The sequence below is a fragment of the Lactuca virosa genome, chromosome 1 (genome assembly GCF_052849685.1).
Source record: "Lactuca virosa cultivar CGN04683 chromosome 1, Lactuca_virosa_CGN04683_v6, whole genome shotgun sequence".
Taxonomy (NCBI): Eukaryota; Viridiplantae; Streptophyta; class Magnoliopsida; order Asterales; family Asteraceae; genus Lactuca; species Lactuca virosa.
This window is the reverse complement of record NC_136426.1, coordinates 110,918,149-110,930,904: the sequence shown is the minus strand read 5'-3', so window position 1 is coordinate 110,930,904 and position 12,756 is coordinate 110,918,149. Positions and strand designations below refer to the sequence as shown.

Below are 12,756 nucleotides of genomic sequence, written 5' to 3'. Positions count from 1 at the left end.
AGTGAGAGAGGGAAATATGTCCAAACTCACGAAATAAGTATAATAGACAAACTAAAAAAAAATATTTTGTATACAGTTTTGTTAAATTACCTGGTATGTTTATTTCCTACAAATAAAAAAAAATGTTATTATGCTAAAAGATTCTTCCTAGCCATGTATTATCCATGTTACAAAAAAATATCAAATTAACATCGAACTTTTTATTAGCAGTAATAATAACATTTTTTATAAATAATATATCAAGTTTAATGATATAATATATATCCAAGATATATCTTTTAGACAAAAATAAAATTTTGCAATTCTTCTAGGTTATATTCGTTCAAAAGATAATAGATCAGATAATATTTTTTAGTGTATACATGTGTACTTTCTTTTTCGGCGTAATAAAAAAGTACCTTATATATTTGGTCTTGAAGATTATAACCAATTTTAAAGTTGAGTTTATTTTGAAAAAAAAAACATTTTAGGTCTAAAACGGAAAAAACTACAAAATATAAGGTCTTTTTTTATAAATATACATGGACAAAGAATTTTACAATCATAAATAAATGTAGGCATAATAACTATATTGTTTAAATCGATGTATATTTTTAAACTAAAGGATATAATCACGTTTTTTATATTTTAGGTCTAAACTGGAAAAAAGTACAAAATGTTGGGTCTTTTATGAAATAAAAATACTTAATTTACCTATTAGGGTTTAAAGTAACAAGTAAAAGGTAAAAGTTTGGTCTTTTTCGGAAAAGAAAAAACTTTTAGGTCTAAAAAGAAAAAAAATCAAAATGTAGGGTCTTTTATGGAAATAACCCAAACTATAAACTATAAAGTATAAAAAAAATTTAACTCTTTTTAAACAATTAAAAAAAAAAAAAAAGCGGCGAGTTTGTCTGTGCAGTTAGGGTATCATTTGGTTAACTCAATTCTTCGTCTCTCTATAGATGCCAAACGCCACCTTCCAAGTTCCAACCCCCTTCTCCTCTCTATAAATAAACCCTCCTTCTCAAATTTTCATAAACCTCGATTCCTCCGCTTCATTGTATTTCTCTTCCGTAAGTAAACTTCAAATCCTATTTTTCTTTGATCTGTTGTTCTTATGCTATTTTTTTCGTCCAGAGATCTTCATAGTTAATGCCGTAGTTTTCTGTATTATGTGTATCTGTTCATTTCCTAGTGGTTGACTGGTTGGTGATTAATTTATGTCTGTTCTAATCGTAGATGTAAGTTGATATCGTCACGAAATTATCATCTGAGTTTGATTAGATCTGTTTCAGCGGTGTTCCTTTTCGAATCGTGTGTACTGTAACTTGTTGCGTCAATTAACACTCTTTCATAGCGAAAAAAATTGTACTTGATTTGATTCAACATCTAAGAATTCAGTAGAAAATTACAAAATTGGGGAAAACTTTTTGTTGCGATGAGAGCTTACATGCATGAGAAATTACTTGTTGAAATCTATGAAGGATTGCGAAATTTACATAGATCATGTCTTTGATACATTCAATTGTTATCATTTACATAGCGAATTGAAGCCCTAACTTACGAATGTTTTTCAGGTCACAAAATGTCGGCCATCAGACTTACTACCCCAACCACCATCATAACCACACCCAAAACCTCCACCACCCCCAGCGCTTTCCTAAAATGCCCCTCCACTCTTCCATCAATCAAGAGCATCTCAAAAGCTTTTGGCTTGAAATCAGGGTCGTCTTTCAGGACAACAGCCATGGCAACATACAAAGTCACGCTAGTTGGACCAGATGGAGAAGAGAATGAATTTGAAGCACCTGATGATTGTTACATTCTTGATTCAGCTGAAAACGCTGGAATTGAACTGCCATATTCTTGCAGAGCTGGTGCGTGTTCAACCTGTGCTGGAAAGATGGCTACTGGATGTGTTGACCAGTCTGATGGGTCTTTTCTTGATGATAATCAAATGAAAGAGGGATACTTGTTGACTTGCATTTCTTACCCGACTTCTGATTGTGTGATTCATACCCACAAAGAAGGTGATCTTTATTGAGTTTGGTATGTTTTTCTGATTATGTTGGTTCTTGTTTATTATCTTGGATTTTGAATTGTTTGTGGTAGTAGGTTTTGAAACTTTGTTGTCTAGAATCGAATGTGTTTTATGATGCGGAATGTTAGTTTTTGTTGTTAGTAATAAGTGATTAAGTGAAATTAAAACTTGTTTCTGATCTTATCTTGAATTAAGGTAAAGAAATTATAAACCCAATTGATTTCTATGGCTATTTTCTTAATGCATATCTATTCCTAATATTCCAATAAGGCACCACCTTAATGGTTATGGAATAACAACAGTTCAATCTTCTTAAAATGTATAAAGTTCAAAGTTGAATAAACAAATTGTAAGTAACAATAAATTTGGTGTCAATGAATGGCACTATCATATTTGGTGTTATGTTATTCCTAAACATTGAAACTGTGTAAAAATGGCGATGAATTTGAGCAATGTTACATTAAATTTCAACTTGAGATACCTAAGCAACAAGTGCGACATGAAAGCGCAAGAAGAATCCAAATTGAGTCATTGTAAGTTTGCTTGGTGTTTAGATTTGAACTTGGTGAAATTCAACTAATTAGCTCAAATCAAGTTATAATTTAAATTATGGTTACAAATATAGCGTCAAATAAGTCAAAATATTGTCGAATAAGTGGAGGACCACTTCCATGACATGGGTTTGCCTAACCCTAAGAAAATTGTAGATTTACGTAGAATGAACGTTTTCATAAAATCAATGCATTTGGGAAGTCAAGATTCCAATAATCATGATAAATAATATTTGATCTTATTACAACTATTTATTTGTCGACTTGCCTTTTAAAAAAAAGCAAAGAGATTTGCCGTGTTTATGTAGAATATGAACCATGGCATAGAGTGGGGTGCTAAGCAGCTGAGAACTGAGATGAACACGTGGGTTGGTCTCATTGGGCCTGATTGGGCTAGGCCGGTTTTGTATCAGATACTCTCAGTCTCAGATAGTAGAAGAAACATTTCTTGTGGTTTGGACTCGGTGATCAGTAGGCTTTGACTGGGCCGATGTTTTTATTGGACCAGCCCGATATTGGGCAAATTCTATAAAATTGATTTTTCGTCGTAAAATATACATAAAACTAGCATTGTACAAAACATTTTCTTCCTACTTATCTTCCTACCCATATGAAATTGTGACAAGTGTCATATTTAGATAAAACTAATAATATTTTAAGACACTTGTCATCATTTCAAATGGGTAGGAAGATAATTAGGAAGAAAAATAGGAGGATATTTAATTTCTCGGAAAGGAAAAGCCGGTTTGAAAGAAATCAATCCAGTTTGAAACCGAACCGTTTGTTAGTATAAGTTTGAGCGGATTGGAATTGCTTTCGGTTAAAGCGCTTTTAAATAGAAAAAAATCGTTCCCATCAATAGTATATAACATGAATTCTGGGGAGCTTTATGTACATTTCCTTTTTTGTTTTTACTACTTTTGCCACGATACTTTCTGCCTTTTAGATTTTGACCACATAAGTTTTGGTGGTCATAGGTTTTACAAGAAATGTTTTGATGGTTAAACAATCTTGAATGAAACATTTTATTTTTGGGTTTATGCAGAAAAATCTCATTATTTTGAGAAATTTTTTAATAATGTTCTAAAAGTATTTTTTTTGAATGGAAAAGTCCCGATTATTTAATATTTTGTCCAAATTAATGAAAAAGTCATTTTTCATATTTTAACAGGAAAGTACAAATTATGTGATTTTTCCAAAATAATAAGACTTTTCTGTTAAAAAAAAGAACTTTTAGAACTTTATCACAATTTTTTCCAAAATAATAAGACTTTTCCGCATAAAATCTTTTTATTTTTGAACCTCTAAACAAACTTGACTCCTTGAGTGTTCGAAAACAATTACATGACGTACCAATAATTTTTGATTGGCTCACTTTTCATCAACCGTGATAATTTTGTCAAATCCTAACTCCTTCACCAAAACGCGACAACAATGTTGAAACATAGGTTTTTCAATCAGTTTTATTTATATGATTTTTAACCAATTTTAACGGGTTCTTGTAACGAAATGGCTATGCTTATGGGATGTTGATCGAGTATCTTTGATTATATGTATCTTGGCATGCCAATTGGGTGTGATATGTAAAATACAAACGGGTGAAAAGTTGTTATTCACCATTTTATAAGTAAACTGCCAAGGAGGAAAGTGAAAGCTCTTTATATAGGTGGCGGTACTCTCTTAAAACTAGTTTTGGGAAGTTTTATATTTTGCTTTTTTTTTTCTCTTTTTCGAGCTACAAATTTGATTCTAAAATTCTTGGAGATATTACATTGTCAATTCTTTTGGTAAGGGGAGATTGACACATAAGATGTGTTAGACCAAAAGGAATAAAGTCATAGCTTCTAAGGGTGAAGGTGATTTGGATATTGATAATTTATTTGCTACAAATCATGTAATGCTTTATGCAGTTGGAAATTGTTGGAAATTCCTATATGGGACAAATACCTTTCCTTGCTTATCAAAGTTATTCATGATAAATAATAGAGGGTTTGGTTATATCAAGGCCCAAAACTAGAGGTGTTTGGTAGACCACTGTTTATTCTTTTGTTAATCTTTGTACAAAAGATATTGATCTCACTATATACACTTTTACAAAAGAGTGCGTGATAGAACATTAACTTCTTTTGATAATCTCACGACTTCGGTTTTTGATCCACAGTCAAACACGGTTGTATACACAGGATATGGATGTGTTTCCTAATCCAACGGATCATATTTATCATATCTAGTTTTGCTGATCAGTTAAATTCGATTTTTGGGTTGGATCAAATTTTGGCCCGAATACGATTCTTTTGTGCATCCTTATATGAGATGTTACTACAAGGTAGGAAAAGTGTATATTAAACTCAATACCTTGGGATGAAGAATTATCCTAAAGTGGTTATAGATGGCTAATTTGAATGATATATCATTGTGCCCAAACTTTGTTGTGTGTGCTCGTTATGTTATATGATGAAGATATTGATTCCATTGAACATATTTTTGTTTCTTGTTCTTTAGCATGTCAATTATGGTGTCAAGTTAGCATCTAATAAGAAATTCAATACCCAAACTTTACTATAGCTAAGGGATGGTCTATGTGGGTGGATTAAACTCAACTAAAGATTGAGCAAATATAAATCTTGATGATATTTTTCTTACTGATTTTTGGGTCTTAAAATTTATTGGAACGCTTGCCTCTTTGACACCACTAAGCCAAGACATAATGATTTATATGATAACGTTGTATAAGATTTATTTTCCTTGAATTATACGTGCCTTTCGTTACATATATATAATATGTACAAGAAATGCAACAGATAATAACTAGCCTAAGAGATAATTATTTAAATTACAAACGATGTTATCTCTAAGTCTATATATTGCTAATACCCCCCGTCAAGCTGAGCGATGGAGGACCAACTCGAAGCTTGGTGCGAAAGTGTTCAAAAAGAGGTATAGGAAGACTCTTGGTGAATATATCAGCTAGTTGTTGATGCGTGGGAATATATTTGGTTCGAAGTTTCCCAAAGGCAACAAGTTCTCTAACAAAGTGATAATCAATATCAATGTGTTTGGCACGTTTGTGAGCAACGAGATTCTAACTGAGAAAAAGTGCACTTTTGTTATCACACAGTAAGGTGGGAATCGAAGCAAGTAAGGCTTGGAGATCCTTAAGCAAGTGTATCACCCAAACGATCTCAAAAGCAGTGTTGGCCATGACACAATATTCTGATTCACAACTTGAACGAGATACAATAGGTTGCTTTTTGGCATACCACGAGACTAGATTACCCCCAAGAAATATGGAATACCCATAAGTGGAACGACGAGTTTCAATGCACTGAGCCTAATCAACATAAGAAAATCCAACTATTGAGGAGGTATGAGGTTTTCTGAAGTGCAAAACAAAGGAGAGAGTACCTTTGACATAGCGTAGTATGCATTTGACAACTTGAAAATAATCGTCTGTTGGTGCATGAAGGAATTGACTAACTTGATTCACTACATAAGAAATATCTTGACGTGTGATTTTAAGATATTGTAGTGCACTGACTAGCGATCTAAAGAGAGTTGGATCCGAGAATTGAACTCCAGTGGTAGTGAGGTGATCAGTTATGGACAATGGGGTAGAGGTGGGTTTGGATTCCAACATACTTGCTCGTGTGAGAATATCATGCATATACTTAGCTTGAGTAAGAAAGAGATTTTATCCATATATGAAACTTCAAGGCCTAGAAAGTAGCTTAAGTTCCCAAGGTCTTTATGAAACATCCCAAAAATATGACCCAAAAATTTCGTTTTCAAACCATTATTAAAAATCATAAATCATCCAAAGTCATTAGTGAAATCATAAATCATGTATCATAAAACATCATAGTATATGTCTCAAATCAAAATCTCATAACAAATCATCAGAGTAAGCTCCCAGGCTAATAAAATTGTGGTGTGTGCCATGCCATCAACTCGAGCCCTTCCCTTTGCTACTAGAAGTACCTGAAACCAAAACTGAAAACTGTAAGCACGAAGCTTAGCGAGCTCCCTCAAACTACCATATACCATATAATAACACATATAACACATACTGGGCCTTGCCCACTGCATCGGGCCCCGCCCGACATCGGACCGAAGTCCGACATAAATTGGGCCCCGCCCGTAATCGGACCGAAGTCCGGTATAAGCTGAACATAACATAAACATAACATATAACATAATCACATATACTGCATCGGGCTTGCCCGGCATCGGATCGGAGTCCGGAACATATAACACATATCATAACATGCACTCACAAAGACATCAAGCATACATAACTACTTCTCGGGACCACCCCGATATCGGACCGAAGTCCGGAACTACTACCATCTAAACGGGCCGGCATTGTAGCCGTAGACTCGTTCCTACTGGAAGGAAACTCACCTCGTCTGACTGACTGCTGAAACTCTGGGCGAGGAATCTCTGTCTGCTGCTCCGACGACTCTCCGACTATAATTTAATAAGGACACTTAGTCAAAAGAGATACTATTCTTAGGGTAAAATGATCATTTTGTCCCTGGTCAAAGTCAATCATCCTGGTCAAAGTCAACCTTTCAGGTTGACCAAACTCGCCGAGTCAGCCATGTGACTCGCCGAGTCCTAGAATTCAAAACCCTAGAAATCGCGACTCGACTCGCCGAGTCACCTCTTGACTCGACGAGTCCTTAAGCTACTTGCCATCGCGGTTTGTCGAACTGACTCGTCGAGTCTTCTTCAGACTCGCCGAGTCTTGGCATAATCAGGGAAGGGACAAGATCATCCTACTCGCCGAGTTCCTAACCAACTCGCCGAGTTCTATGAACATCATCGGGGTTTCTTTATCGGGCTCGCCGAGTTCCTTATGAACTCGTCGAGTCCCATGTAGATCTAACCTAGTTAGCTGGTTTCACACTTTTACAACTCCAAAATACAGATCTAGATTGTTTCCAAGGTCCATTTCTATAAAGTTGGAGACTTGAGGGCTTTGCACACCTCAAATGAACCCAAACTCAAATTATAGCAATCTACTTTCATGAACATGGTCATGTCTTGCATGAAAACGGGTTCAAGACCCTTTTTATGGCTCTAGAGGCCCCAAACTACAGAAAAGGGGTAAAGTCTTGCAACAATCCAATAGAGTAGCTTTGCCTAATCAAAAGGGTCAAAAGACCCAAGAATCCACATGCAAAAGATCTAAGCTATAGCTCATCAAGATTAGAACTTTTTACCTCAGAAAGCTGCCAAAGATGTTTAAATAAGGAAACCCTGAAAAGGGGTTTAAGATGTTTAAATAGGGTGCAAAACCCCGAGAATAGGGTTTCTTCCTGGCAGTCCTACTCATCGAGTCCATGCTTGGACTCGCCGAGCAGGATTTTTAAATCCCGCGTCTTATAAGGCATCTACTCAACGAGTTAGGGCTACCAACTCGTCAAGTGGCTCAATCCTAAACACTTGAATAAATAAATAATTGCGTACCAGGAACGGGGCGTTACAATTCTCATCCACTTGTCTTAGACTTCGTCCTCGAAGTCTGTTGCGCCTGAAAACAACTTCTGGTAGTGCTCCCTTATTTCCTCCTCAGGCTCCCACGTCCACTCTGAACCCTTGCGGTGCTGCCACTGCACCTTCACTAGCTTGGCCCGTTTGTTCCTCAGCTCCTTCGTCTTACGATCTAAGATCGCCACTGGTTTCTCTATGTAATTCAGGCTGTCATCAACCTGAATATCCTCCATGTGTATCACTGCTGAATCATCCACCAAGCACTTCCGCAGCTGGGAAACGTGGAACGTGCTGTGAATCTGGTTGAGCTCTACTGGAAGGTCTAACCGGTAGGCAACCCGACCCACCCGATCCAAAACCTGAAACGGACCAATGAACCTGGGGCCCAGCTTGCCCCGCTTCCGAAACCTGATAACACCCTTCCAGGGTGACACTTTCAGGAGGACCATATCGCCCACCTGAAATTCCAAGTCCGAACGCCGCTTATCGGCATAACTCTTCTACCGACTCTGAGCAGTCTGGAGCTTGCTCCAGACCTGCTGAATCCGCTCCGTGGTCTTGAGCACTACCTCTGTACTCCCCATGAGTCTCTGACCGACCTCACCCCAACAAATTGGGGTCCTACACTTCCTCCCGTAGAGCATCTCGAAGGGAGGTCGGTCTATACTGGAGTGATAGCTGTTATTATACGAAAATTCCGCTAACGGAAGATACGTATCCTAACTGCCACCGAAATCTAGCACACACGCCCGAAGCATGTCCTCGAGAGTCTGAATCGTCCTCTCGCTCTGCCTGTCCGTCTGAGGGTGGAAAGCGGTGCTAAAATGGAGACGAGTACCCATCTCGTCGTGAAACCGCTTCCAAAACCTGGAATTAAACCAGACATCTCGGTCTGACACCACCGAGACAGGCACTCCATGACGTGTCACTACCTCTCGTACATAAATCTCGGCCAACTTCTCGGCCGAGATGCTCTCCTGAATCGATATAAAATGGGCGCTCTTGGTCAACCGATCCACGATGACCCATATCGAATCAACCCTACGTGCGGTCCTGGGAAGCTTAGTAATGAAGTCCATCGTGATATCCTCCCATTTCCATACGGGAATGTCTAAAGGCTGCATCTTGTCGTGAGGCCTCTGGTGCTCTGCCTTGACCTTCCTGCAGGTCAGGCATCTCTCCACATACCAGGCTACGTCCCGCTTCATGCAGGGCCACTAGTAATCGGGTCGAAGATCTCTGTACATCTTTGTCGCCCCTGGATGGATGGAGAACCGAGACTTGTGGGCCTCATCCATCAGGACATGTCGTACTCCGCCCCAGTACGGTACCCAGACCCTCCCCTGTAGGGTCAACAATCCTCGGTTACCGTAATCAAATGAAGCTACTCAGTCCACTATCCTCTCGCACTTCTGGCGCTCCTCCTTCAGTCCCTTAACCTGCGGCTCCCTAATCTTCTCTAGCAATGGAGTAATCACTGTCATCCTCAGACAAATATCTCGGATCGGAGCCGCTACTGCCTTGCGCTCAGGGCATCGGCCACTGCGTTGGCCTTGACCGGGTGGTAAAGAATCTCACAGTCGTAATCCTTTACCCCATCTAACCACCGACGCTGCCTCATGTTCAGACTCGGCTGGTCCATGAGGTACCTCAAACTCTTGTGGTCCGTGTAGATGGTACATCGGACCCCGTAGAGGTAATGCCGCCAAATATTGAGGGCGAACACCACCGCCCCCAGCTCCAAATCATGCGTCAGGTAGTTGGCCTCGTGAGGCTTCAACTGTCTCGAGGCATAAGCTATCACATGCCCCCGCTGCATCAACACTGCTCCCATACCTGTGATCGAAGTGTCACAGTAGACTACAAAGTCATCTACTCCCTCTAGCAGTGTAAGAATCGGCGCCTCGCATAGTCGCTGCCTGAGTGTCTCAAAGGTTGTCTGCTGCTCAGGACCCCAGCGAAACACCACAGACTTCTTGGTCAGTCGGGTTAGCGGAACTGCTATCTTGGAGAAATCCTGGATGAATCTCCTGTAATACCCTGCCAAACCCAGGAAGCTCCGAATCTCAGATGGAGACTTTGGGACCTCCCACTACATCACGACCTCTATCTTGTACGGATCGGCTAATATACCCTTCTGGTTGACGAGGTGTCCCAGAAACTGCACATCGCGCAACCAGAACTCGCACTTGGAGAACTTTGCGAAAAGTCTCTCCCTCCTCAAGGTCTCTAGCACCTCTCTCAGGTGCTCCTCGTGCTGCTCCTGAATCTTGGAATAAACCAAGATGTCATCAATGAATACTATCACAGACCGATCCAACATCGGTCTGCACACGCGGTTCATGAGGTCCATGAACGCGGCTGGAGCATTAGTGAGCCCAAACGGCATCACCACAAACTCATAATGACCATAGCGGGTCCTAAAAGCGGTCTTCTGCACATCATCATCTCTGACCCGAATCTGGTGATATCCGGACCGTAGATCAATCTTGGAGAACCAAGATGCTCCCTGAAGCTGGTCGAACAAATCATCTATACTCGGGAGTGGGTAACGGTTCTTCACCGTCACCTTGTTCAGCTCCCGGTAGTCTATGCACATACGGTGCGACCCGTCCTTCTTCTTTACAAACAGGATCGGGGACTCCCCATGGTGAACTGCTCGGCCTGATAAAACCCTTGTCTAGCAGCTCATGCAGTTGCGTAGACAACTCCTGCATCTCGGGAGGAGCCAACCGATATGGTGCCTTGGCTATCGGAGCCGCACCAGGGACCAGGTCAATTCAGAACTCAACCTGTCTCTCCGGAGGTATCCCAGACAACTCCTCCGGGAATACATCCGGGTACTCTCGTACCAATGGTACATCATTGACTGTCGTCTTACCCTTATCTCGGGTATCCATGACGTAAGCAACATATCCTGCGCAACCCTGCTGAAAGTAGCGTCTTGCTCTTGCTGCTGAACAAAGAATCGGTCCGCGCTGTGGTCTCTCACCCTGAATCACTAACTCTCCACCACTGGAAGTGCGAACTCTAACCAACTGCTGCTCACAATCTATCACCGCCCCATTGGGGCTCAACCAATCCATGCCTACTATAACCTTATTCCCTCGCAGGGGAATAGGAACCAAGTCCACTGAAAAATGCTCATAAAATAACCGAAGTGTACATCCTCTATGAACTCTTGCGACCCTGACGGTCCTATCATCTGCTATCTCAACGTCAAGTGGGCAATCCGGCTCCCCCAGAGCTCTGCTAAATCGCTTGCTAAGTGCAAGTGACACAAACGATCGGCTAGCCCTCGAATCAAATAATACCATAGCTGAAATGTCGTTCACTAGGAACGACCCTATAAACAATACATAAGCATGAGTAATAATCAAAAGTAATAAAGAGAAGATGAAGAAAAATACATACCAGCAACCACATCAGGAGTCGCTCGTGCCTCCTCCGCTGTCAACTGGAAGGCTCTGCTCTTCGCCACTGGCGCCTCAGCATAACCCTGTCGGCCGTTTGTAATCCTCAGTGTGGTAGGAGCGGGTACTACCACTTGTCCTGCTGATGCTAAACTCGGACACTAGGACTTCTTGTGTCCCATCTGATTGCAATGGAAGCAAATCAGATCAGATGCTGTAGTGGTGGTAGTGGTAGTAGCTGTACAATCTCTACTCATATGCCCAATTCGGCCACACTTGAAGCAGCCGGAACTCCCCGCCTTGTACACCCCATCGTGCAACCTGCCACACTTGCCACACCGACTGTGGCTCTACTGTCCCCTAGGCCTGTGATCAGATACCTTAGGCTTCTTGCCCGAACTCGATGCGCCAGATGCCACCTCTGGCTTCCTCTTCCTCTCCATCTCTAGATCAATCTCCCTCTCACGAGCCCTCGCAATCATGTCCTCCAGCGTATTGCAGCTGGAGCGGCTCACAAACTGGCGGATATCACTCCGCAACATCTCATGATATCGGGCCTTCTTCATCTCCTCGTCTGCCACATACTGCGGAACGAGAAGGGCCCTCTCCCTAAACTTGGAGGTAATCTCCGCCACAGTCTCCGTCGTCTGCTGGAGGTCCTGAAACTCTCTAGCAAGCTGCTGCACCTCAATGACAGGTGCAAACTCGGCCCTGAACCTGGTCGTGATATCACTCCAGGCCATCGCATCCAAAACTGAGTCATCACCAATAGCTCGTCCGATCTCCTCCCACCAATCTCGTGCCCTGTCCTTCAGAAGGCAGGATGCTAATCTGACCTTGTCCCCCTCGGGACATCTGCTGGTGCGTGACGCGTTGGCGACATCCGCCAACCATCTCGTACTCGCAATGGGGTCCCGAGCCCCATGGTAGTCGGGAGCTCCACAAGCTCTGAACTCCCTGAAAGTCAATGTGCGCGACCCCATCATGGCCGCTATCTCAGTACGGAACGCGCCTAACTTCTCATCCAGAAGCTCTAAGATACCCTCCTTGACCGATCCAAAAATCACAGGAGTCTGGTCTAGTATGCTGCATGTGACCTCCGAGGAGATGAACTCCCTGGTCTGCTCATCTAACTGTCCAGCTCCAGAGCCTGAGCCCGATCCCTCTCCTGCACCTGAACTACTAACTGCTGGTCTAGGGCGTAAAACCACCATTCTGAAAACACATCATAACAATCATTAGAATACTAATATAACTAGAGGGATCACATACACTA

The 12,756-nt window shown here is 41.3% G+C and overlaps 1 pseudogene across 1 annotated transcript; it reads left to right on the top strand.

The window, feature by feature from the left end:
• The first annotated feature begins 898 nt into the window (after window positions 1-898).
• LOC145156568 (ferredoxin, root R-B1 pseudogene) lies at window positions 899-2,201 on the top strand (annotated as a pseudogene). The gene is made up of 2 exons (XR_013736806.1): window positions 899-1,052; window positions 1,557-2,201. The product of XR_013736806.1 is annotated as a ferredoxin, root R-B1 pseudogene (transcript).
• Window positions 2,202-12,756: the final 10,555 nt, after the last annotated feature.